The sequence below is a fragment of the Panthera onca genome, chromosome B3, assembly GCF_046562875.1.
Source record: "Panthera onca isolate mPanOnc1 chromosome B3, mPanOnc1 haplotype 2, whole genome shotgun sequence".
NCBI classification, from domain to species: domain Eukaryota; kingdom Metazoa; phylum Chordata; class Mammalia; order Carnivora; family Felidae; genus Panthera; species Panthera onca.
Window position 1 is genome coordinate 112,489,219 of NC_138344.1, and position 27,498 is coordinate 112,516,716.

General features: G+C 38.1%; 1 protein-coding gene across 5 annotated transcripts in view; it reads left to right on the forward strand.

Moving 5' to 3' along the window:
- The first annotated feature begins 436 nt into the window (after positions 1 to 436).
- PALS1 (protein associated with LIN7 1, MAGUK p55 family member) overlaps positions 437 to 27,498 on the forward strand; it is a 93,662-nt gene continuing 66,600 nt past the window's right edge. For 2 of the 5 annotated variants that reach the window (XM_060620094.3, XM_060620098.3), the window contains exon 1: positions 572 to 687. The gene's annotated coding sequence lies outside the window, so the exon portion shown is untranslated. The other 3 variants (XM_060620093.3, XM_060620097.3, XM_060620096.3) reach the window with 3 other exon arrangements.

Here is a 27,498-nt window from a genome sequence, read left to right on the forward strand (position 1 = left end):
TGGTTCTTTAAACAAATGTTAGATTGTGTGACGTGCCTCACAGAACACTGGAGTTGCCTCAACGGGAATCAGATCTTCTTCAGGAGCTGACTGACGGGCAGTCAGGGAGACTAAGGTCAAGGGCTCTCCCGACTACAGCCCGCGTCGGACTAAGTCTCAGGGAAATCTCACGTCCCCACACGGCCCGGCCGGGCGGCTCAACCTCAAAGCGGTTGCCTCCCGCGGACGAGCAAAAAGCAGCTTGCGTCTCACTTAGAGGCGCGCAAGTGCGCGCGACCCACGGCTCGGGGCTGCGGGGCGGACCAACGAGTGGGCCCTCCCTCCACGCCGGCGCGGGATTGGGCGAACCGCGCCAGCCTCCCGGCCTAGCAGCGGGCGGGGCGCGCCGAGGAGGGAACTGGGATAGGCGCGCCCGCTGCGCCAGCGTCCCGGGGGCGCGTGCGCGGTCTCGCGGCGGCCGCGGGGGCCGGTCTCGCGCGGTCTCGAGGCGGAGTTGCTGGCGGCGGTGGCGGCGGTGACGGCGGCGACTGGCGGTGGGGCGCAGGCGGGGTCTAAGGATTGTGAGGTGGGGAATCGGGAGTTTCTGGGTTCTTTATCCGGTATTTTAAGTGCCGCAGGGGAGCTGTCGTTTGTGCAGTGTGTGGGAGCGGCCGGGGCGGGAGGATCGCCGGCCGCCGTGGCGCAGAGGTAAGAGGACCAGCGGCGGCTCTGTGTGGAGATCTTAATCAACAGGTCCCCGGGAGCGCGTCGGGGGAGGGGCGGCGGGGCTTGTCCCCTCCCCCACCCGCCGCTCGCACTGCCCGGGCGGGACCGGCGGCTGCTCTGCTGGCGTCTCCAGGCGGCGGGAGCCGCGGGCTGGCGGCGCAGGGCGTGAGCCCAACCTTTGTCCCCCGGGGGGAACGCTGGCAGGCCCTGCCCGCTCCCTCTGCCTTGGCGTGGGACCACCCTGGCGGGGGCTCCTGCCTGCTCGGCCCGAGACGCCGGAGGCACAGCAGGGAGTCCCCTCTTCTCTGCGCCCCCGCTCCCGAGTTCGCGACTCCTGGGACTCCCCCTAAAGCGGGAAGGGGAGATCGGCGGGGCGAACACTTTCCTTTAGAAGACGGAATGTAGTCAGCGTTCCTCTGCCTGACTCAGCTCCTGGTATTCGGCTGCTCTTTGCGTTCTTTAAACAAATAAACAGTTCCTACTTCCTTGTGTCCACTTTTAAAGAAAACCCTAATCTCGTTAATGGTTTCTGATAATTTACTTCAAGTTTGCAAGGTGAACTTTGAAGCCTGTAAATTGTTGTAACCTTCATTTAATGAAAGACGCTTTAAATAATCTTTGGTGTAAATTATGTAACTTCCTAATAATAATAACAACTCACCTTCTGTTTAGTTGATTGGCATACAGTAATGTGTACGGAATTTAGGTTTCGTTCTTGGCAGTGGCGCTAAAATTAAAATCTGATAGCTAGGTTTTTAGAAGTATGTAAGTGTGTGTTTTATCTCCGTGCTTGTTTAGAATTGTAAGAATTTAGATTTGGAAAGCCCATAGAACAGGACTTTTGAAATACTGATTTTCCTGACGAGGTAAAAGGTGTTAATATTTCTGATTTTTAAAAAAGTAATCTCATGCTTTAATAATAGTATCCTAATTATGCCTTTGGAATATACCAGAAGTTAATAACCTATTAAATTCTGCAGTAGGAGCAAATGACATGTGGTTATTGGTGTCTTTGATGTTTAAATATTGGTGGTAATGAAATTGTTAAGTAAGCTTTTTTTGAATTATGAACTACTGTGTGTGTGCGTGTGTGGTTTTTTTTTTTTTTTCACTAGTTCCCTGTGGACATGGCATAATAAACTTTAAAAGGCTCTTTAAACTATTGTAGTAGGCTGAAGCTATTAAATTATAATGTAAGATCTTTATAGATGAACAGGCAAAAATACGAAAAGCAATTCATTATTTTATCTTTTTTAAAAAATAATTTTTATCATGTATCTAAATGACTTTTGGTAGACAGACCTGAACTTGACAAGTAAAGGTGGACTCATTAATAATATTAACTTGATTTAGAATATTAAAATGGGAGAATTTTATCTGAGGGTGACCCAAGTCAGTATGGTGGGTTTTGCGGTTTATATGCTCTTTCTAAATTATGATCTTGATTAAAAAGTTCATCACAAACCAGGAAATTTGGTCCATTTTATGTATCAATATACTAAGATGTTCTGTTTCTCTGATAGTTTCTGATTTCAGGGTGTCTGAGAAAAAATAGTTTCTCAACATAGATTCTTTATAATTCTTGATTATATATTTATTGAATCATAGAATTCTTGAGTTGGAAATAATCTTAGTGTTGTATAGCTTAACGTCTTCATTTTCTAGGAAAAGGAAAGTGAGGTTTATAGAGTTAAGGAGTCCATAGTTTGACTGCTTATTAGTGGCAAAGTTGAGACTAAATGCTGAATACTTGTCTCCAGATTCCAAGTACAGTGCTCTTTTCACTATATACTATTGTTAGATAAACAAACCAGTAAACTATTCTTCTCAAAATCGTATATGTTGCTAGCACGATTGAATCTTCCTGCATTTCTTTTCTTTTTTTAAATAACCACTGAATGCAATTACTTCACTGCTTTCAGTTTTTCAATTATTTTGTTTTCAGATTTTCAGTATTTTAAACAATGTTTAGTGAATATCTTTGTGCATGTTCCCTCAAGCACATGTATGAGGGTTTCCCTAGAAAGTATACCTACCTGTAGGTGGAATTGCTGGGCCATAGGTTGATGCGCATTTTCAGCTTTGCTAGCTGCTATCACATTATCCTCTAAAGTTGTAACAATTTGCATTACTGCCAACAATGTACACGTCATCCTTGCCCGCACTTGGAATTGTTAGGTGGCATGGTCAGATAATTAATTTTATGCCAATCTGATAAATGATGTTTTGTTTTCTTTGTTTTAAAAAGATTTTAACTTTATTTTTAATTTACATGAAATGAAATTAATGCTTTTTCTTGGACATTTGTTTTGACAAATGCATAGAGCTGTGTGACTACCAAAATCGGGTACAGATCCAGCACCCAAAATTCCCTTAAGCTGCTCTTCTGTAATCAACCCTTCTTTCACCTGTAACCCTTGGCAATTAATGACCTGTTGTCTTCCCCTGGAGTGTGTCTTTTCTAGACTATCATATAAACGGAATCAATTAGTATTTATTTAGCCTTTTGAGTCTTGTTTCTTTCATTTAGCATAATACAGTTGGGTATTCATTCATGTTGTGAGGCTATCAGCAGTTCCTTCTGTTTTACTGCTGAATGTAGTATTCCATTGTATGGATTTACCACAGTTAGCTTATTTGCCAGTTGAAGGATATTTGAGTTAGTTTTTTAAATTAAAAAGATTTTTTTAACCATGAAAAAGCTGCTATAAATCTCTAGGAACAGTTTTTGTGTGAACATAAGTCTTCCTTTCTGGGTCATATGGTAAGTGTGTGTTTAAACTTAAAAACCGGTGTGTGGTAGGCAGAATAATGGCCCACAAAGATAGCTTAATCCCTAGAACCTGTGAATAAATTAGGTTACGTGGTAAAGGCAAAATAAAGTTGCAGTGGAATTAAGGTTGCTAATCAGTTGACTTTAAAATTGGGAGGTTATCCTGGATTGTCTAGGTAGATCCGATGTATCATGAAAGTGCTTTTTAAAAGGGAAAGAGAGAAGCAGTATAGTAAGAAAAAAAAAAGATGTAAAACAGAAGCAGCACCAGAGGGATAGATGAAGAGTTCTTGGTTTTGAGGATGGAGAGAGGAGTCAGTGATAAACTAAAGGAATGTGGTCTTTAGAAGTTGGAAAAGGCTAGGAAATGGATTAACAGAACACAGCTTTGCCAGCATTCTTGATTATAGTCCAGGGAGACCTATCTCAGATTTTTAACGAAAAGAACTGGAAAATAATAAATTTGTGTTGTTTTAAACCACTAAGTCTTTGGTAATTTGTTACACAGCATACTTTTCCAAAGAGCCTGAACCACTTTGTATTCCTACCAGCAATGTGTGAAGAATGTTCCAGTTACTTTACATCCTCATCACTATGTATGGTCAGATTTTTTACCTTTACATTCTGATAGGTTTGTAGCCTTATCTCATTGTGGTTTTTATTTGCATTTTCTTGTGACTAATATGTTGAACATCTTTTCATATGCTTATTTACCATCTGTGTATCTTCTGGTGAAGCAAAATCTTTTGCCCATTTTAAAATTGTATTTTCTTGGGCACATGGGTGGCTCAGTTGGTTGAGCATCTGATTTCAGCTCAGGTTGTGATCTCTCAGTTCGTGAGTTCCAGCCCCACATCGGGCTCACTGTTGTCAGCCCGTCAACGCAGAGCCGGCTTCAGATCCGCTGTTCCCCTCTGGCCCTATCCTGATTGCACTGTCCCCAAATTGGATTTTCTTAATGATGAGTTTTGAGTTTTTCATGGTCCTTTGTCAAACAGGTGATTTGCAGTGATTTTCTGCCAGTTTGTGGCTTGCCTTTTCCATTCTCATAACCGTGCTTTTTGAAAACAGGTTTTACATTTTGATGAAGTGCAAAGTATCAGTATTTGTGTGTGTGTATGTGTATCTCCTGGCATTGTATATAAGCACTCTGTCTAACCCAACGTCACAAAGGTTTTTCCTGTTTACAAGTTTTATAGTTTTATGTATATTAAATTTAGATCTGTTTTCCTTTTTGAGTTAATTTTTACATAAAGAGAATTTAGGGTTGAGTTTCATTTATTTGTCCAGTTGTTCCATGACCATTTGTTGAAAAGACTATATCCTTTCTCCATTGAATTGCCTTTGTCTCTTGGTCAAAAAACATTTGACTACATTTTTATGGGCCTATTTCTAGACTCTTGTGTTTCATTGATCTGTTTGTCTATCCTTTACCAATATCACAATGTCTTGATTACTATAGTTTTAAAACAAATCTTGAAATCAGGTAATGTGAGTTCTTCCATATTTATTCATTTTTAAAAATTGTTTTAGTTATTTTAGTTCTTTTGCCTTTCCATATAAATGTTAGGATCCTCTTGTTAATATCCACACAAAAAAAAATGCTAGGATTTTGATTGGGATTGTGTTTTATAGATAAACAAGGATGATTGACATCTTAACAAAATTGAGTTTTTCCAGTAAGAACATAGTATTTTTCTCCATTTACCTAGGTCTTCCTTTCATGTATGTTTTGTAGTTTTCAACATATAAATCCTGTAGGTACTTGATTAAATCTATACTTAAGTATTTCAATTTTTTGGTCCTATTATAAATGATTTTTTAAAAAAGCATGGGTTCTAATTGACCATTGCTAGTATATAGAAATATAATAGATTTTTTTTGTATTGACTTTGTACCCTCAGTTTTTACCAGACTCGTTCATTAGTTCTAGGGGTGTTTGTTTGTTTTTTGGTGGATTTCCTGGGGTTTTCTAAGTAGACAGTCATGTCATCTGTGAATAAAGAACTGTTTCTTTCTAATCTGATGCCTTTTCTTTTTTTGATTTATTGCACTTACTGCACATCTCACATTCTAATGAGATGTTTGAATAGGAGTGATGAAAGGAAACATCTTTGCTTTGTTTACAGTCTTAAAGGGAGATCATTCAGTCTTTCACCTTTAAACATGATGTTAGCTGTAGATAATTTCATAGATTCTCTAAATCAAGTTAAGGAAATTTTCCCTGAGGTTGCCTGGGGTTTTTTCATGAGTAGATGTTGAATTTTGTCAAATGCCTTTTCTGTATCTGTTGACGTAATCATGTGGGTATCTTTTCTGAAATCTGTTAATATGGTGACTTACACTAAGCAATTTTCAAATGTTGAACTAGCCTTGCATATTTCTAGGAAAGCTCTGGAGTTGTTTCAAATAAAAGTAATTTTGGGTTATTTTTCTTTGACTTGTATACATTAGCATTTATTCTTAACAATGAAGAAGGAAACTGAATATAAGATTTTGTGAGAGGGGTGCCTGGGTGGCTCAGTCAGTTGAGTGTCGGACTTCGGCTCAGGTCATGATCTCGCGGTCTGTGAGTTCAAGCCCCATGTCCGGGCTCTGTGCTGACAGCTCAGAGCCTGGAGCCTGCTTCAGATTCTGTGTCTCCCTCTCTCTCTGCCCTTCCCCCGCTCATGCTCTGTCTCTCTCTCTCTCTCTCTCTCTCTCTCTGTCAAAAATAAATAAACATTAAAAAAAAATTTTTTTTAATTTTGTGAGTGAAGTGTTGTTGTTTTTTTTAAACGTATATTTATTTTTGGGAGAGCAAGACAGAGACAGTGCGAGCAGGGATGGGGCAGAGAGAGAGGGAGACACAGAATCTGAAGCAGGCTCTGGGCTCTGGAGCTCTAACCCATGAACCATGAGATCATGACCTGAGCTGAAGTTGGACGCTTAACCAGTTGAGCCACACAGGTGCCCTGCGAGTAAAGTGTTTATAAAGGCAGAGGAGTCAAGATATTCTTTAATAGTTATGTATATTTTACATGTTGGTAGGACTTAAGTTTTCTTGGTCTATACTGGAGTTTGTACACTGTAGTTTACCACTGCAGGACTCTTGTCTAAAATTACTAAATGAAGGAAGAAAATATTATTTGTATCATTGTAATCAAATACTTCTCATGCTAATTTAGGAAAGCTGTTTAAATTTATTTGAATGCTGAAGTAAATTTGGAATGAAGATGAAATTATTTAATTAGAAGATTTTTACTTGGAATAAAAGCAATGGGAATTTTAATTTTTTTTTTTTTAATGTTTGTTTATTTTTGAGAGACAGAGCGTGTGAGCAGGGGAAGGACAGAGAGAGGGAGACACAGAATCTGAAGTAGGCTCCAGTCTCTGAGCTGTCAGCACAGAGCCTGACGCGGGCTCAAACTCATGATCCATTAGATCATGACCTAAGCTGAAGTCAGATGCTCAACCGACTGAGCCACCCAGGCACCCCAAAAGCAATGGGAATTTTAAAAAACAACAAAAACCCAGCCTCTTTCCTCACATCAGAAAATCAACCACAGACCTTTGAGAAATCACATAAATGTTTGTCTTAGTGTAGAATGAATTTAGTGATGTATTAAATCAAAAATATGAAGTGAAATATAAGTTACCTGTAAGAAAAAGGCTCTTTTTTGCTGTACTGAAGATGTTCCTTCATGCAGATTTTGGGACATGGTAAAAAGATGCATGTTCATTTTAACATTTGGAATTGTGAAGTTTTTTCCTCCATCAGTTCAAACTAAACCTTCATTATGAAAATAAAGTTTCAGTAATTTCATAATCAAGCTGTTTAGTTTCAACATTTTTATAAGTTTGGGCTTATATGATTTAATCATAAAATTCAAGCATTGTGGCCTCTGTCTCATATAATTTTAAAGTTTTCTTTTTAGTTTACTAGTTGTCCCAAGACCCTGAACATTGAAGTTTTGAGGCCTCTGAGGTTCTTGGCAATTTTGATCCTCTAAGGCAAGGGTTGACAACTTTCTGTAAAGGGCCAAGATAGTAAATACTTAAGCTTTGGGGGCCATATCATTTCTATTGCAAGTACTCAACTCTGCTGTTACAGTGTAAAGGCAGCCAAAGAAGTGAATGTTCCAGTAAAACTTTATTTATAAAAACAGGGTTTGCCTGACTTGACCTGTGGTTTTAGTTTGCCTACTTTTGTTTTGGGCAAAAAGTCAGCAGGAGAAATGAAAATAATTGTAGTAATGTAGTTGTAAGAGCATTAGGATGAGCTTAGTTGGGAAATTAGTCCATGCTGTAATTCCCAGCCAGGCTCTCACTTTCCTCGTCTGTAACATGTAGCTGCCTCAGAAAATGATTAAAAAGATTAAAATAAGGTATTGAAGGCCCTGAGCAAAATATTCTGACAGGTGGTAGATACTTAGTATTTGCCTCTCCTCCTCCAATTTTGTTGCTGTGTAATGCTTTGTGATCAACAGATATTAAATAATTAAGGAGATTCAGGTTTTTTACAGTTTGTAGTATACCTAAAGTTATTCCAAATATTAGAAATTATTAGAATAAGGATTAGAAATAATTGTGTTTATGTTTATAGCTAAATTGCTTTGAATTATGTTTTTTTTTTTAATGTTTATTTTTGAGAGAGAGCACGAGCAGGGGAGGGGCAGGGAGAGAGGGAGAAAGAGGATCCGAAGCGGGCTCTGTGTTGACAGCAGAGAGCCTGACATGGGACTTGAAACACGAACTGTGAGATCATGACCTGAGCCAAGGTAGGATGCTCAAACTGACTGAACCACCCAGGTGGTCCGACATTAGATTGTTTTAAGAGAACTTATTGTTCAAAATTGGAAGCAGGATCATGGAATTAACTCAATAGTATGCAAGTGACTTTAAGGATTGAGTTTATAATGTTTAAGAATTACAAATTTATTTAAATATATCATAGTTTATTTAACCATATTACTTTATTGTTGGTGGACCTATGAGTTGTTTCTAGTTTTTGGTTGCTATGAATAATATTATGAGTGTTCTGTACATTCATCATGGTGTATATAAGTACATGTGTTTCTCTAGGGCTGTGCTCTCCAGTATCCAGTATGGCAGTCACTAGCCGCATGTGACTAAATGTAAATTGACTGAAATTAAAAATTCAGTTCCTCTGTTGCAGGAGCAACATTTCAAGTGCTCAGTAGCCATATATGGCCAGTGGCTATGTTATTATTTGCACAGTGTAGATGTAGAGTTTTTCCATTATTATAGAAAGTTCTATTGGACAATGATGTTCCCAAGTATATAATTAGGAATGAAATTATTGGATGATAAGGTATAGATGTTGTCAGTTTATTAGATAATGCCAAACTTTTTCAGTGTGATTCATTTTGTTAATACATACTTCTAGCAGCAAACTATTGAGTTTCCTTAAATTGCCTTACTGAAATTGTATAAATTCCACTTTATTAATACTGGACATGTAAATTTAACTATTATTAATGTTTTATGAATCCGATGGTTCTTTGGACCCTTCACCTGTAACACACACACACACACTATTGGGCGTAGAGTATTAGGGGATTCATGGAAATTAGGTCGTGAACCCCAGATTCAAACCTCTAACTCACGTGATTCATCTAAGGACTATATAGATATCCTACAGATATTTTTCAAAAAAATTTTTTTTCCTTTCTAAGTTTATTTATTTATTGGGGGCAGACAGAGAATCCCAAACAGGCTCACTGTTGTAAGTGCAGAGCCTGACATGGGCTCAATTTTACAAACCTTGAGATCATGACCTGAGCCAAAATCAAGAGTCTGATGCTTAACTGACTGAGCCAGTCGCCCCTACAGATGTTTTTCAGAATAATGATTCAGTTTAAAAGTAATCAACAGATACTTAAGAGTTTATGAAAGGAAATTTGATAATTCTTTGTAGGTATCTGGAAGGGACAGTGTTCCTTTTATACCTTACCATTTGGACATAATACCTTATCCTTTTACACTTAAACTTTATAGTAAAAGTAGTAATGCATTTGGCTAAATCACAGTACTTTTTGCTTTCCCCTAACTCTTACCTAGAACAGTATCTCTTGCCCCATCTCTTAATGTGTTATATAGTATGTTTATCCTTTGTGTATATTTTAAGTATTAACAGCTACATTGTAAGGTTTTTATTAGTATTCTCCCTTTTACAAATGAGGAAACAGAGGCTCAGAGAGATTAACTGTCTTATCCAAAGTCTTATTGTGAGTGATAGCAAGGATTTGAATTCAGTTTATTTGACTCCAGAGACCTTGGATTTTTCTACTTTGCCTGTATTTTAGTCTGCCTTAAGACTTATTTTAACAGTGTCTTTTTGGTATGATGAAAATCTTTTTGAGGAATGCCATGTTTGATTTAGTGTTTGAATGTACTTGAATTAAAGTGAAGAACCGTGAAACTGTAAATTGTAAGCTCCTTAAGGATTAGGAGCTATTGTCTTTATCTTGATATCTCACTGCTTAATATGGCCCATAGTAGATGCATGTTACCAGTTGGCACTTTTATTATTTGTTTAAATTTTAGCCTTGCTTGTGAGTTTAGTAAATATCAGAGACTGTTCTAACCTAGTCACCCCCTGGAACTTGATAGAATTTGAGATTCAAAACACAATTCCGTATATCCTGTGTTGGCCATAAATGTATTTAATGGTGGTGTCTAACTTTCACATAGTCTTGATTAACTTTCTATAAAGATATAAACAGATAAATTTGCTAATGGCTTTTTCTTGCTTTTCCAAGGGCCTTTACTGTGTAAAGGCATTACAGTGTAGTTACAGTCCTTGCATAGATTAAGTACTCAGGCTATAGAGTCAGAGTTATGCTGCGATACCTTCTTGTCTTGTGTGTGACTCTGGGTATGTTAACTTATCAAAGTCTGACTCCTTATTTGCAGAATGGAATTGTATCAGTGCCCAATTCAGAGGGTGGTAGGGGAGGACAAACCTTTTTCTATCCTCTTAGGTTCACTGTGACAAAAGACAGATTAACAGGAAAAGTGGCTTATTACTAACTGTGCATATGGAGATCCTCATAGAAAAGAATTGAAGTCCCAAAGAAACAGTGAGGCTGAGCAATAAATTGTGGAAAAGTGACAAGACAGAGGAAAAGAGGTTTAGGCCTTTAAGGAATATAAATTGTGGGAAGGTAAGTATGTGGGGAAAACTAATGGAAGATAAAGTTTATTTTAGTAAGGTTTGTTATACAGATTGAAGTTGGTGCCTTCTCCATTGATGAGAGTAACTTCCCAGGAGTGAGTCCTCTTCCTTGTACCTTTACAAAGGGAAGTTTCTGCCTGCTTTTTATTTTTATTTTTAAACGTTTATTTATTTTTGAGACAGAGACAGAGCATGAACAGGGGAGGGGCAGAGAGAGAGGGAGACACAGAATCTGAAGCAGGCTCCAGGCTCTGAGCTGTCAGCACAGAGCCCGACACGGGGCTCGAACTCACGGACTGTGAGATCATGACCTGAGCCGAAGTTGGACGCTTAACCGACCGAGGCACCCAGGCACCCCTCTGCCTGCTTTTTAACCAGATAAGGGGAGGGCATTGAATTTTTTTCCCCCTGTGTGTACTGTCTTTTTTTCCTTATTTTTTTTTTTTTTTTATTTTTTTTTTTTAAAGAGAACTGGCACAGAGGAGCTGGGGAGAGGGGCTGAGAGAGACTCTTAAGCAGCTCCACACCCAGCATAGAGCCTGTGGGCTTGATCTCACAACCAAGAGATCTTGACCTGAGCCAAAATCAAGAGTCTGACACTTAACCAACTGAGCCACCCAAGCACCCCAATTTTTTGTGTTTTTTGAGAAAGCGTGTGAGTGGGGGAGGGGCAGAGGGAGAGGAAGAGAGAACTTTTTTTTTTGTTTGTTTATTTATTTACTTAGAGAGAGAGAGGGAGAGAGAATGGGAGAGGAGCAGAGAGGAGAGAGAGTGTCCCAGGCAGGCTCTACACTGACAGTGTAGAGCCCAAAGTGGGGCTCAAACTCAAGAACTGTGAGATCATGACCTGAGCCGAATTCCAGAGTCGGCTGCTTAACTGACTGAGCCACCCAGGGGCCAATTAATTTAAATTTTGTTAACATATAGTGCGATATTGGTTTCAGGAATAGAATTCAGTGATTCATCACTTACATACAACACCCAATGCTCATCACAACAAGTGCTGTCCTTAGTACCCATCTAGCCCATCTCCCACCCACTTTCCCTCCATCAACCCATGGTGCTCTATCATTAAAAGTCTCTTGTAGTTTGTTTCTCTCTGTTTTCTTCCCCCTTTCCCATATGTTGATTTGTTGTTTCTTAAATTTCGCATGAGTGAGATCATATGGTATTTGTCTTTCTCTGATTGACTTAGTTCACTTAGCATAATACATTCTAGCTCCATCTACGTCATTGCAAATGGCAAGATTTCATTCTTTTTGATGGCTGAGTAATATCCATTGTATATATATTCCACATTATCTCTTCATCAGTTGATGTATATTTGGGCTCTGTCTATAGTTTGGCTATTGTTGATAATGCTGTTATAAATATTGGGGTGCATGTACCCCTTTGAGTCTGTATTTTTGTATCCTTTGAGTAAATACCTAATAGTGGAATTGCTGGATTAAAGGGTAGTTCTATTTTTAGCTTTTTGAGGAACCTCCATACTGTTCTCCGGAGTGGCCACACCAGTTTACATTCCTACCAACAGTGCAAGATTGTTCCCCTTTCTCTGCATCCTTGCCAGCACCTGTTGTTTCTCGTGTTGTTAATTTTAGCCATTCTGACAGGTGTGAGGTGGTATCTCATCATGGTTTTAATTTGTATTTCCCTGATGATGAATGATGTTGAGCGTCTTTTCATATGTCTGTTAGCCATCTGTATTCTTTGGAAAAGTGTTCATGTCTTTTGCCTATTCATTGGATTATTATTTTGGGGGGGAGTAATTGAGTTTGATAAGTTCTTTATAGATTTTGCATACTAACCCTTGACCAGGTATGTTATTTGCAAATGTCTTCTCCCATTCTGTAGGCTGCCTTTTAGTTTTGTTGATTGTTTCCTTCACTATCAGAAGCTTTTTTTTTTTTTTTTTTTTTTTAATTTACATCCAAATTAGCCTATAGTGCAACAGTGATTTCAGGAGTAGATTCCTTAATGCCCCTTTAGCCCATCCCCCCTCCCACAACCCCTCCAGTAACCCTCTGTTTGTTCTCCATATTTAAGAGTCTCTTATGTTTTGTCCTCCTCCCTGTTTTTATATTATTTTTATTTCTCTTCCCTTATGTTCATCTGTTTTGTCTCTTAAAGTCCTCATATGAGTGAAGTTATGATATTTGTCTTTCTCTAATTTCGCTTAGCATAATACCCTCCAGTTACATCCATGCAGTTGCAAATGGCAAGATTTCATTCTTTTTGATTGCCGAGTAATACTCCATTGTATATATATGTACATGTACCACATCTTCTTTATCTATTCATCCATTGATGGACATTTGGGCTCTTTCCATACCTTGGCTATTGTTGATAGTACTGCTATAAACATCGGAGTGCATATGTCCCTTCGAAACAACACACCTGTATCCATTGGATAAATACCTAGTAGTGCACTTGTTGGGTTGTAGGGTAGTTCTATTTTTAATTTTTTGAGGAACCTCCACACTGTTTTCCATAGTGGCTGCACTAGCTTGCATTCCTAGCAGCAATGCAAAAGAGATCTTCTTTCTCTGCATCCTCCACAACATCTGTTGTTGCCTGAGTTGTTAATGTTAGGCATTCTGACAGGTGTGAGGTGGTATCTCATTGTGGTTTTGATTTGTATTTCCCTGATGATGAGTGATGTTGAGCATTTTTTCATGTGTCGGCCATCTGGATGTCTTCTTTGGAGAAGTGTCTATTCGTGTCTTTTGCCCATTTCTTCACTGGGTTATTTGTTTTTTGGGTGTTGAGTTTGGTAAGTTCTTTATAGATTTTGTATACTAACGCTTTATTTGATATGTCCTTTTCAAATATCTTCTCCCATTGTGTCAATTGCCTTTTAGCTTTGCTGATTGTTTCCTTCGCTGTGCAGAAGCTTTTTATTTTTTCGGGTTTTTTTTTTTTTTTTTTTTTTTTTTTAATTTTTGGGACAGAGAGAGAGAGCATGAACAGGGGAGGGGCAGAGAGAGAGGGAGACACAGAATCGGAAACAGGCTCCAGGCTCCGAGCCATCAGCCCAGAGCCTGACGTGGGGCTCGAACTCACGGACCGCGAGATCGTGACCTGGCTGAAGTCGGACGCTTAACCGACTGCGCCACCCAGGCGCCCCCAGAAGCTTTTTATTTTGATTAGGTCCCAGTAGTTCATTTTTGCATTTGTTTCCCTTGCCTCCAGAGATGTGTTAAGTAAGAAGTTGCTACGGCCAAGATCAGAGAGGTTTTTGCCTGCTTTCTCGAGGATTTTAATGGCTTCCTGTCTTACATTTAGGTCTTTCATCCATTTTGAGTTTATTTTTGTGTATGGTGTAAGAAAGTGGTCCAGGTTCTTTCTTCTGCATGTCGCTGTCCAGTTTTCCCAGCACTAACTTGCTGAAGATACTGCCTTTTATTCCATTGGATAGTCTTTCCTGATTTGTCAAAGATTAGTTGGCCATACATTTGTGGGTCCATTTCTGGGTTCTCTATTCTGTTCCATCGATCTGAGTGTCTGTTTTTGTGCCAGTAGCATACTGTCTTGGTATTACAGCTTTGTAGTGTAGCTTGAAGTCCGGGATTGTGATGCCTCCTGCTTTGGTTTTATTTTTCAAGATTGCTTTGGCTGTTCGGGGTCTTTTCTGGTTCCATACAAATTTTAGGATTGTTTGTTCTAGCTCTGTGAAGAATGCTGGCGTTATTTTGATAGGGATTGCATTGAATATGTAGATTGCTTTGGGTAGTATCGACATTTTAACAATATTTGTTCTTCCTGTCCAGGAGCATGGAATCTTTTTCCATTTTTTTGTGTCTTCTTCAATTTCTTTCATAAGCTTTCTATAGTTTTCAGTGTATAGATTTTTCGCCTCTTTGGTTGATTTTATTTCTAGGTATTTTATGTGTTTTGTTGCAATTGTAAATGGGATCGATTCCTTGATTTCTCTTTCTGTTGCTTCATTGTTGGTGAATAGGAATGCAACCGGTATCTGTGCATTGATTTTATATCCTGCAACTTTGCCTAATTCATGGATCAGTTCTAGCAGTTTTTTGGTGGATGTCAGAAGCTTTTTATCTTGATGAAGTCCCAATGGTTTGTTTGCTTTTGTTTCCCTTGCCTTCATGTCGAGTAAGAAGTTGCTCTGGCCGAGGTCAAAGAGGTTGCTGCCTGTGTTCTCCTCATCCAGGGTTTTGATGGGTTTTGATGGTTTCCTGTCTCACATCCATTTTGAATTTATTTTTGTGTATGGTAAGAAAGTGGCCCAGTTTCATTCTTCTGCATGTTGCCATCCAGTTTTCCCATACCATTTGTTGAAGAGACTGTCTTTTTTCCGTGGTGTATTCTTTCCTGCTTTGTTGAAGATTAGTTGACCATACAGTTGTGGGTCCATATCTGGGTTTTCTGTTATGTTCCATTAATCTGTTTTTGTGCCATTGCCATACTGTCTTGCTGATTACAGCTGTGTAATATAGCTTGAAATCTGGAATCAAGATGCCTCCAGTTTTGTTTTTCTGTTTCAGGATTGCTTTGACTATTTGGGGCCTTTTGTGGTTCCATACAAATTTTAGGATTGTTGGTCTCGCTCTGCAAAAAACGATGGTGCTATTTTGAAAGGAATTGCGTTAAATATGTAGATTGCTTTGGGTGGTATAGATACTTTAACAGTGTCCTTCCAGTTCATGAGCACGGAATGCTTTTCCATTTCTTTATGTTCTCTTAAACTTCTTTCATAAGTATTTTATAGTTTTCAGAGTATAGATCTTTTACCTCTTTAGTTAGGTTTATTCCTAGGTATCTTATTGTTTTTGGTGCAATTGCAAATGGGATCGATTACTTGATTTCTTTTTCTGCTGCTTTGTTACTGATGGATAGCAGTGCAACAGATTTCTTCATGTTGGTTTTATATCCTGAGACTTTGCTGAATTCATGTATTAGTTCTAGCAGATTTTTGGTGGAGTCTTCTGGTTTTCTACGTGGAGTATCATGTCGTTGACAAATAGTGAAAATTTGACTTCTTCCTCGCCAATTTGGATGCCTTTTATTTTTGTTGTCTGATTGCTGAAGTTAAGACTTTCAGTACTATGTTAAATATTAATGTTGAGAGTGGACATTTTTGTCTTGTTCCTGACCATAGAGGAAAGGTTCTCTGTTTTTCCCCATTGAGGACGATATTAGCTGGGGGCCTTTCATACATGGCCTTTGTGATGTTGAGGTATGTTCCATCCATCCCTACTTTGTTGAGTGTTTTTGTCAAGAACGGATGCTGTATTTTGTCAATTGTTTTTTCTGCATCTTTTCACATGATCATATAGTTCTTATCCTTTCTTTTATTAATGTGGTGTATCACGTTGATTGATGAATGAATATTGAAACAGTTCTCCAGCCCAGGAATAAATCCCACTTGATCATGGTGAATAATTGTTTTAATGTACTGTTGAATTCAGTTTGCTAATAGCTTGTTGAGAATTTTTGCATCCATGTTCATCAGGGATATTGGCCTGTAATTCTCTTTAGTGGGGTCTTTGTCTGGTTTTGGAATTAAGGTAATGCTGGCTTTGTAGAATGAGTTTGGAAGTTTTCCTTCTATTTCTGTTTTTTGGAACAGTTTGAGAAGAATAGGTATTCTTCTTTAAATGTCTGGTAGAATTCCCCTGGGAAGCCATCTAGCCCAGAACTTTTGTTTGTTCTGAGATTTTTGATTACTAATTACGTTTCTTTGCTGGTTATGGGTCTGTTCAAAATTTCTATTTCTTCTTGTTTCAGTTTTGGTAATTTGTGAGTTTCTAGGAATTTTTCCATTTCTTCAGATTGCCCAGTTTGTTGGCATATAATTTTTCATGGTATTCTTTTATAATTGCGTGTATTTCTGTGGTGTTGGTTCTGATCTCTCCTCTTTCATTTGTGATTTTATTTATTTGTGCCTTTTCTTTTTGTTAAATCTGGCTAGGGGTTTATCAGTTTTGTTAGTTCTTTTAAAGAACCCGCTCTTAGTTTCGTTGATCTGTTCTACTGGATTTTTGTTTGTTTCTATATCATTTATTTCTGCTCTAAACTTTATTATTTCCCTTCTCCTGCCTTTAGGTCTTATTTGCTGTTCCTTTTCTGGCTTCTTTAGGTATAAGGTTAGGTTGTGTTTTGGGGACCTTTTTTACTTCTTAAGATAGGCCTGAATTGCAGTATACTTCCCTTTTAGGACTGGCTTTGCTGCATCCCAGAAGTTTTAGATTGGCATGTTTTCATTTTCATTTGCTTCTTTGTATTGTTTTATTTTTTCTTTACTTTTCTGGTTAACACATTATTCTTTAATGGGATGTTCAAAACCTTCATGTATGTGAGCTTTCCAAATTTTTCTTGTGGTTGACTTTAAGTTTCATAGTGTTGTAGTCTGAAAATATGCACGGCATGATCTCAGTCTTTTTGTACTTGTCGAGGACTGATTTGTGACTCAGTATATGATGATATGAGTATATGAGAATGTTCCATGTGCACTTGAAAAGAATGTGTATTCTGCTTTAGGATGAAATGTTATGAACATATCTGTTAAGTCCATCTGGTCCAGTGTGTAATTCAAAGCCATTTGTTTCCTTGTTGATTTTCTGCTTAGGTGATCTGTACATTGCTGTAAGTAGGGTGTTAAAGTCCCCTATTATTTTTGTATTAGTATCAGTGAGTTTCTTTTTGTTTGTTATTAACTGATTTATATATTTGCATGCTGCCAAGTTGTGGGCATAATGTTTATAATTTTTAAATCTTCCTGATGGATAGACCCCTTAATTATAAGGCCCTTCTTCATCTCTTGTTACAGGCTTTGTTTTAAAATCTAGTTTGTCTGATATAAGTATGGCTACTCCAGCTTGCTTTTGATGTCCATTAACATGATAGATGGTTTTCCATCCTCTCACTTTCGATCTGCAGATGTCTTTTGGTCTAAAATGAGTTGCAAGGTGCCTGGGTGGTTCAGTCAATTAAGCATCCGAATTCAGCTCGAGTCATGATCTCATAGTTTGTGAGTTTGAGCTCCGCATCAGGCTCTGTGCTGACAGTTTGGAGGCTGCGTGGAATTCTGTCTCTCCGCCCCTCCTCCACTGGCACGTGTGTGCTTTCTCTCTCTCTCTCAAATAAGTAAACTTGAAATAAAATGAAATAAGTCTCTTGTAGGCAGCATATAGATGGATCTTTTTTTAAAATCCATTCGGATACTGTATGGTTTTTAAAAATATTTATTTATTTTTGAGACAGAGAGTGAGAGAGAGTGCACATGTATGAGTGGGGGAGGTGCAGGCAGAGAGGGGGATACAGGATCCAAAGCGGGCTCTGAGCTGACAACAGAGAGCCTGATGCGGGCTCGAACTCAGGAACCATGAGATCATAACCTGAGCCAAAGTCAGACACTCAACCAACTGAGCTACCTGGGTGCCGTCCCACCCCCGTATGTCTTTTTTTTTTTTTGGAGCATTTAGTCCATTTACATTCAGAGTAATTATTGAAAGATACAAATTTAGTACCCTTGTGTTACCTGTACAGTTGGTGTTTCTGGTTATGTTCTCTGGTCCTTTTTAGTCTTTGTTGCTTTTGGTCTTTTTTTCTCCCCACCTCCACTCAAAGAGTCCCCTTCAAAATTTGTTGTAGCACTTGAAGAAACAAAACAAACATACATAGGGGAAGGGGAGGAAAAATAAGCCAAAAACAGCGAGGGAGGCAAACTGGAAGAGACCTTTTTTTTTTTTCTCCCTTGCTTGCTTGCTTATTTATTTATTTATTTATTTAAATTCAAGTTAGTTAACATACAGTGTAGTATTGGTTTCAGGAATAGAACCCACTGATTCTTCACTTACATATAACGCCCAGGGAAGAGACTCTTAAGTATAGAGAACAAACTCAGGGTTGCTGGAGGGGTGTTGGGTAGGAGGATGGGCTAAATGAGTGATGGGCATTAATGGTGGCACTTGTTGGGATGAGCACTGGATATTGTGTGTAAGTGATCAATCACCAAATTCTACTCCTAAAACCATTATTATACTATATGTTAACTAACTTGGGTTAAAAAAAAACAAAACTTCTTGTAGGGCAACTCCTTTAGTTTTTGTCTGGGAAACTCTTTATTTGTCCTTCTATTTTGAATGACAGCCTTGCTGAATAGAGTATTCTTGGCAGCATATTTTTCATGTTCATGTTGAACATATCTTGCCACTGCTTTCTGGCCTGCCAAGTTTCTGTGGACTGTCTTCCCTTGTAGGTTAAGGACTTTTTCCCTTGCTGCTTTCAAGATTCTTTCCTTGTCTTTGTATTTTGTGAATTTAACTGATATGCCTTGGTGATGGTCGGTTTTTGTTGAATCTAATGGGAGTTCTCTGTGCTTCTTGGATTTGATGTCCATGTCCTTACTCAGATTAGGAAAGTTATCAGCTATAATTTGCTCATATAACCTTCTGCCCCTTTTTCTCTCCCTTTATCTTCTGGGACTCCTATGATACAAATATTATTATGTTTTGATAAGTCACTGAGTTCCCTAAGTCTGCCTTCATGATCCCTGACCTGTGTTTCCCTCTTTTCAGCTTCATTATTTTCTGTAATTTTATCTTTAGTATTACTAATTTGCTCCTCTGCCTCATTCATCCTTGTTTTTATGGCTGCCATATGGGTTTGCATCTCGGTTAAACATTTTTAATTTCGGCCCAACTAGATTTTAGTTCTCTTATCTCTGTAGAAAGGGATTCTCTGGTATCTTCTATGCTTTTTCCAAGCCCAGCTAGTGTCCTTATAATCGTTGTTTTAAATTCCAGTTCAGAGATCTTACTTGTATCTTCATTGACTAAATCCCTGGCTGTCGTTTCTCCTGTGTTTTGTTTGTTTTTTTGAGGTGAATTCCTCTGTCTTGGCATTTTGGAGGAAGAAAAAAATAATAGTAATAGAATGAACTAAAAATTTAAAAATCAAATAAAGGAAGTTGTGTTTTGGTCTGCTTGTTAAGAGAAGCTTGATAGAGGGGCACCTGGGTGGTTCAGTCAGTTGAGCGTCTAACTCTTGGTTTTGGGTCGGGTCATGGTCTTGCAGTTCATGGGATAAAGCCCCATTTTGGGCACTGTGCTGACAACACAGAGCCTGTTTGGGATTCTCTTTCTCCCTCTCTCTCTGCCCTTCATTGGCTTGTGCATGCACACTCTCTCTCTGAAAATAAACATTTTTTTAAAAAGAGAAGCTTGATAGAAGAGAAAAAAATTAAGACTAATCAAATAAAATAATAGATTTTGCTTTTGTATGCAAGAAACAAAAGAGAAGAAAAACAACAACAATAATTAACAAGCAAACAAATCAACCCAGATGAAGCTAGATCCAGTTTCCCCTAGAGCTGAAACTTTGCAGCAGTCTATGATCAGTTGACTAAGCTCCTCATAGGAATTTGTGCTGGTCTTCTTGGGGAGGGGCCTGCTGCTCTTGTTTTCAGGCCAACTTACTCTAGTGAAGATGTGCCTGGAGGGCTCAGTGGGGCAGGGCTTGGTATAACAGCTCCTTTCTCCACTTGGTGGTGCTCTGTAGCTCACTGGAGTCAATCAGTGTTGGTGGGCTAATGGTGAAAATGGCTTCACCTGTTTTCTAGTCTCCAGAGTCGGAAGTTCATCCCCTAACAGATGAGTGACCAGTCATCCCTCCCGTGTCGCCCCCACCGCCCCCAAATCAGCTTCTCGCCTTCCCCCTGTCTGTATCTGAGCTGTCCACCTACGAGGTGGTGCCTCTCTCCAGAGTTTTATCTAAGGAGTGGCTGTGTTTCAAAACCCCACACATCAGAGACCCCCACGTTTTTGACCCACTATGATCTTCTTGAGGAGGGTCTCACTGTGCTGTGTCCAGGGCCGGCTTATCCCAGGACACACGGAGAGAGAATCCTAAGCAGACTCTATGCCCAGCATGAAGCTGGCAAGAGTCCTGACCATGAAATCATGACCTGAGCCAAAATCAAGAGTCAGTCATTCAGCCAACTCAGCCACCCAGCCACCCCTGCTGTTTCTTAATTGCCTTTAGCTCAAAAAATCCTTATGCTAAAGTGTCACATTTTGGGGTGGCATAGTGTAATACACTTCAGAGCTTTATTTTGAGGATTAACTGAGCTGCTGTATCAAGAATGAGTAGCATAGTGCCTTTATTAAGCACTTTATAAATGTTAGATAAGAGATTATAAACCTGTGACATTCACATGGAATAGCAATGAACTGCATTACATTTTAATAAATACTTTTAGTGGATCATGTGATTAACAATTGCTTAATTAATTAATTGCTTAATTTGATTAAGCAATTTTATAGGAATTGTGTGAATTGGTTGTTATAGACTGAGTCGGTGATGAAAAATTGTAATTGTGTGTTGAAGTAAAGTTCTTTTCATCTCTGAATTAATAGTGCAAATCAGTGGGGGAAATAATTGTTACCTTATATATAAACAACTCACATATGTAGTGAGGTAAGTTTTACTCAATTTTATCAGTTTCTCTTATTGACTGAAGCATTACTCTAGGGTGTTTTCCCCTAGGTTGTTTTTACTGTACACTTTTAAATAGGCATTCACAGAATTGAGTTTCATTACCACGATTTAAAGTCTTCTATTTAGATAAAGCATTTGTTTAATTTTACAAATATCAACGTGCTTGTGTTAATATTTTGTTTACTTTTTTCCTTGTGTAATGGATGCCTTTCATACCTGTCTCTTCTCTTCTTTCCCATTTATACAGATTTTTCTTAGAATGCTCTTCCTCTGCAAGTAATTCTTATAGGATTTTCTGCCATTGTAGTATAGCACTTACTAAGTAACATTGCAGTTGTATAGGGTTTTGTTTATTTGCTTATCTGATTATCATACTAGATTTTAAGTTTCTTAAGGATAAGGAGACTGCCTTAGCAGTCTTTTTCTTGCCAGCAACTATCCAAGCTTTTATGCCAAGTGGGTACTTACGTTGTTGGATAAAAGTGTACTTTATAAATAACTGTTTTTAACTGCAGAATTTGCAGTACAGTAATCTTTAAAATTAACCTTTTGTTGTTATTACTCATGTTGCATAGTATTTCCCTTATGTTTCTTGCCTTCTAATACTATCTGGTCAAAATCAGAATTTGCAGTACTATAGTACTAAAAGTTCAGTGGATTCTAAACTTGGTGACATTTGTATCCTCATCAGTCTTTTGTCTTAGATTCTTCTTTCCTATTCTGTTGATATAACCCTAGTTCTGGTCCTGAAAAATACTGTGTTCCTTCTTTAGTCAGATTTGTAGATAGCAGTAGATAGGAATAGTTGTTACTAATTTTGCTTAATATCCTTTTTTTAAGTTTGTTTTTGTTTTTTTAAGTTTATTTATTTATTTTGAGAGAGAGAGAAAAAGCGTGCATGTGAGCTAGGGAAGGGCAGAGAGAGGGAGACAGAGGATCCAAAACAGGCTCTGTGCTGTTAGCAAGAAGCTTGACATGGGGCTCGATCCCACAAACTGTGAGATCATGACCTGAGCTGAAATCCAGAGGTGGACTGCTTAACCAGAGCCACCCAGGTGCCCCAATTTTGCTTAATATTCTTGTCCTAATAGCTCAGAAATGGTTATTTGGTAGTTCTTTAATGACAGGGCAAACTATTCTCTTTTTTTTTTATGGCCAGTTGTTGAATTGCATACCAATGAGCCATGTAGGTCTAGGTAATCATCTACTAATTTGCTGACCTTTAGAGTGTATTATTTTCTTGTAAGCTATAAATCACTTGAGGTCAAAAGTTGGAGTCTCTTACAATGCATTTTTACAGACCTGAAACTTGTGATACATGTGTTCCGGGGAAGGCAGTTGACTAAAGGATTGACACTCAAGATTAAAGGGAATGGAGAAAATCTATATGGGATAGGTATAGAAATAATGTATCTAGAAAGCAAAGGAATAGTCATGAGAGTTTGATTAATTGGGATTCTTTAAGAGTTTGTCATTGTGCATTATTAACATGATGAAAGAATCAGTGCTATCAAAATTGTGAACCTGACTTCTGTATTTTAAAGTGTAGGTGGTCCCATTTGGAAGTTTTTCTTATTATTGCTCTTACTCTTTTTGTTGTTATTGATGTTAAATGTTTATCTATTTTGAGAGAGAGAGAGAGAGGAAGAGAGAGAATCCCAAGCAGGCTCTGCATGCAGAGCCCAATGTGGGGCTCAATCTCACAAACCTCGAGATCATAACTTGAGTGGAAACCAAGAGCCAGACACTTAACTGTCCAAGCCACTGAGGTACCCCTTATTGCTCTTATTCTTATGGTTTCCTCTCATTTTTAGGTAAAGATGTTATATAGTCATTACTGTGTGGTAGAGGCAGTTCTGAGTATGAGTCTTGCTCGTATTGATGGTTTAAGTTCTTTATTTAGGAATTTTTTTCTTTTAGGAATTCTTATTTTATTGTTTATGAAATTGTTTAGGGCCTTTGGGATAATATTTTTATTACTTCTTTTTGTGAAAAGATTCCAGAACTCTTGAAAGGGCTTTGTTGGTGCTGTAAACTTTTATAGACTTCAAGAAAGTAGTTGTAATTAAAAGTTTCTGTAGTTTTTTTTTTCTTTCAAAAAGGTAATATCTTTGTGTTTTTCCTCCAAATTATAAAAGTAACACATTTATTTTGGTCAGCATTTTGTAAGTTATCCAAATAGTACAGAAGTACAAGTAGAAAGTAAAACCTGAGAGGTCTGTTATCTTTACTTTTCAGAGATATTAAGTGAAAACGGTATTGTGTATATTCTTCTATATTTTTTGTTAATAACTTTATAAACATCTTTTATTTTTTCTTGTAAGTTTTTATTTGTTTTGAGAGAGTGTGTGGGAGGGGCAGAGAGAGAGGGAGAGAGAGAGAATCCCAAGCAGGCTCTGCACTGTCAGCATGGAGCCTGATGCGGGGCTCAAACTCCTGAACCAGATCATGACCTGAACCGAAATCAAGAGTCAGATGCCCAACTGACTGAGCCACTCACGTGCCCACATAAACATCTTTTATGTGCATTTGTAAAAATGGTATGAAATGTAAACACCATTCTGAAGCTATCTTTATTCACTTGCTTTTGTTCCATGTCAGTTCATACAGAGCTTCAATCTCTAGCAGCCACATTAAATTTTTTTTTAATTAAAAAAAAAATTTTTAAAGGAACAGTTAGTGGCAATATAATAATATATTTTATTTAACATAATGTATAAAATATTACCATTTCCACATATATTAAAAATAATGAGATGTTTTACATCCATTTTTTTTCCATATGGAGTCTTTGAAATTCAGTGTGTATTTTACACTGATGGCACATCTCGATTAGAATGATAAATTTTCAGGGGTGCCTGGTGGCTCAGTTGGTTAAACATCTGACTTTGGCTCAGGTCATGATCTCACAGTTTGTGGGTTCGAGCCCTACATCAGGCTCTGTGCTGACAGCTCAGTGCCTGGAGCCTGCTTTGGATTCTGTGTCTCCTCTCTCTCTGCCCCTCCCTTGCTTACACCCTGTCTCTCAGAAATAAACATTTAAAAAAATTTATAGAATGATAAATTTTCATTGGAAATACTTGATCTATATTTAGGTTTTATTATATTTATAGTTGAAAACATAGATTAACATACCCAGATTATTCCAAACATACTTTATAGGATGAATTTCTAGAAAAAGTATTAATAGATCATAGGATTATTTAAAAATTAAAAAAAAAATTTTTTTAACGTACATTCAATTTTGAGAGACAGAGCATGAGTGGGGGAGGGGCAGAGAGAGAGAGAGAGGGAGACACAGAATCCAAAGCAGGCTCCACGCTCTGAGCTATCAGCACAAAGCTGGATTTGGGGCTCAAACCCACGAACTGTGAAATCCTGACCCAAGCCGAAGTTGAACACTTAACCAGCTGAGCCACCCAGGTGCTCCTGGTTTATTTAAAATTTTTGGTAGACTTTGCAAAATTGTTCTTCATAATATTGTACTGGCTTATAGAGTCAGCAGTATACAATGTCTGTTTTCCTATGTTTCCAACACTGAAGATGATTTAGGTTACTCACACAGAAACTTTTTACCAAGGTAAATATTTTTACATATTTATACTACTTGTTTTTCTTCCTACTTGTTGGAAGAAAAGGGTCACTCACTATAAATGTTTCCTTGCAGAGAACAACAAAAAGCAGACTCAGAAGTCATAAAAAGCTGTGAGGAATTAAGATTGGGTGCAAGGATGCAAAAGAATAACACAAAGAAGATTTAATCTGCTCTAGTACCAAGTAAATCAAGGTCTTAAAAAATTTACCCCCACGTGCCCTTTCTTAGGAAGCTTTTGGAAGTCTCTCAAGGAGAAGGGAGTAGATGAAGAAAGAGGAGAGAGGTGAGGAAAATTTCTTAGAATATGGATACATGAATGAAGATGACTTAGAGAATAAATTCAGATTGGAGCATGTTTTTGTCAGATCCCATGCAGAAAACAGATGACAAAATCAACCTGAGTAATGGAAGAGAGTTTTAATGAAGGGACTATTTAAAAGATGTGGGGTGAATTAAGGGAACCAAGAAGTATCCCAGCGTTAGCAACAGCCGGCTGCCTACTAAGCTTAGGGAGTAGTTACAGGAATTTACTAGAGCTGCTACTGTAAGTCGAGGAGCCACCTAGTGGGAACTGTGGCCTTAGAGGAACGTAACCCCTGCCATATCACAGGAGAAAGGTGAGGGTATAAAGAACCCAATCCTCTCTCCTCCCTCCCAATGGGTACTTCGCCCTAGCTGAGCCCACTGGAAGCCAGAAGATAAGAAAACATGGTAATGCAGTCTGTAGAGGTCAGCCTTCTTAGACCTGGAGTAGATGGAGAAGGATGAGTGAATCTGGGCAAAAAGAAAAATATCCAGCTTAGAGCTAGAGAATGAAGGGCTCCAGGAAGGAGATGACTATAAAACAAGCAAGAAAGAAACTAATAGGTTACCTGATTTATTTGAATGTGTACATTAAAGAGTAAATTGATTCTTTTACCAGAACGCATGGAAATGTATTAGGGATTTAAAAAGGAAAATATAACTTATGGAGAGAAGAAAATATATAAATAAATGCTACAGCAGGGACATAGATTAAGTACCCTAGAAGTGTAGGTTGTGGATTTGAGCAGGCAGGAATAAGGAAAATTTCATAAGACTCTTAATGGTAGAGGAAAATTTTAACAGATAAGGAGTTGAACAGGAGGATTTTTTTTCCCCCTGGATGTAAGAAATAATATGTAAAAAGCTGTGGAGGTGGGAAATTGCAGGGCTTGTATTAGAAATAGCAGGTAGTTTTGGAAGATAAGGGAGGGAGAAATAGAGTGGGAAAGGTATTTTAGAACTAATTCAAGGGAGCCATGTGAATGACAGGCTAAGGAACTTGAAATGGGTTCTCCAGAAGTTGTTAAAGTACCCTGGAGTCAAACAATTCAGTTTGAGGCCCAACTGTGCCATTTAGCTTTTGACATTGGACAATTTAATGTCTTTACTAAGCTAAGTTACAAAATTTGGCAAGAAGATGGTTGTGAGGGTAAAATGAAATAATGCAGGCTAGGTGTTTAGCACAGTGACTGAATGATACACAGTAAACGCTTGGTAAACAGTAGCTTAAGAGAAGGGAATGGCAACAAAAAAACTTTTGAAAAGGGACACTCATGATAATAGGTGTGCTTCAGGAGAATTTATTTAGTACAGTTGACCCTTGGACAACACAGGTTTGAACTGCATGGGTCCACTTACTTAGAGGGTTTTCTTCTTTTCCTTAAATACAGTACAGCCCTATAAATGTATTATCTTATTATGATTTTCTTAGTAACACTTTCTTTTCTTTAGTTTACTAGAGCTAGAGAATATAGTATATAATACATATGACATACAAAATACTTGGTAATCAACTGTTTATATTATCAGTAAGGTTTCCTGTCAACAGTAGGCTGTTAGTAGTTTATGACTCCTAACCCCCATGTTATTCAAGGGTCAACTGTGTAAAGTGAGTGGCAACTAGAAAGACCAAGATTGGGGTGACTTAAGTTCATAGAATAACCCACAAAAGAGATAATGTGAATATGATTTAAGGTAGTGGTATGAGAATGGAGAAGCTAAGGGTATATGTGTGAGATATTATGGAAGGAGAATTGATGTGTTGGTGTAATTAATTATTAACATATTTAGGGATATTACAGTTATGATTCTTAGTACTTAAATTTGCACCCAGGGACAGCTAATTTATCTGACAAGACTAATCTGTCAAGTCTGTCTTATTTTTATGGTATTCATTTTTCAAGCTATAAATTAATATTAAAAAGTTTGTCACGGTAGGACATGTGGCTCAGTTTGGCAGCACATACTGAAATTGGAGCAATACAGAGTAGAGAATAACATTTTTTAAATGTCACTAGGAAACTGAAGTGTTTGTAGCTTAATTTTAGTTTTCAAATGAGGAGAGAAGTTTCTGTGAATTTTTACCATTTCTCTACTTGACGACCTCTCCTCTGCTGAGTGTTTAGAAACTTTGAGCAATAGATGTCATGCTACCACAGTCTGGTACTTGTAGTCTGTTAACATATAAGCGAAATTAATTACTGCATTAAAATTTGTTTTATGAAGCAGTCAGTTGAAAAGATGAATTCTCTCCAATCATATTTTAAATGTGAAAGAATGATGTAATTATGTGAGTTTTGAATGAAGTATGTAGTCAGTGCTTAGTATCATCTTATAGAGATGTAACTAACAATGGACTGTGGATCCACACAAGAGTTCACTGATGTGGATTTTAGTTCCTGTTCTGTTACTTGTAGCTCTGTGACTTAACTTGTTGTGCCTCCACATCTTCTGGAAAATGTGTAGATATCCAACCTG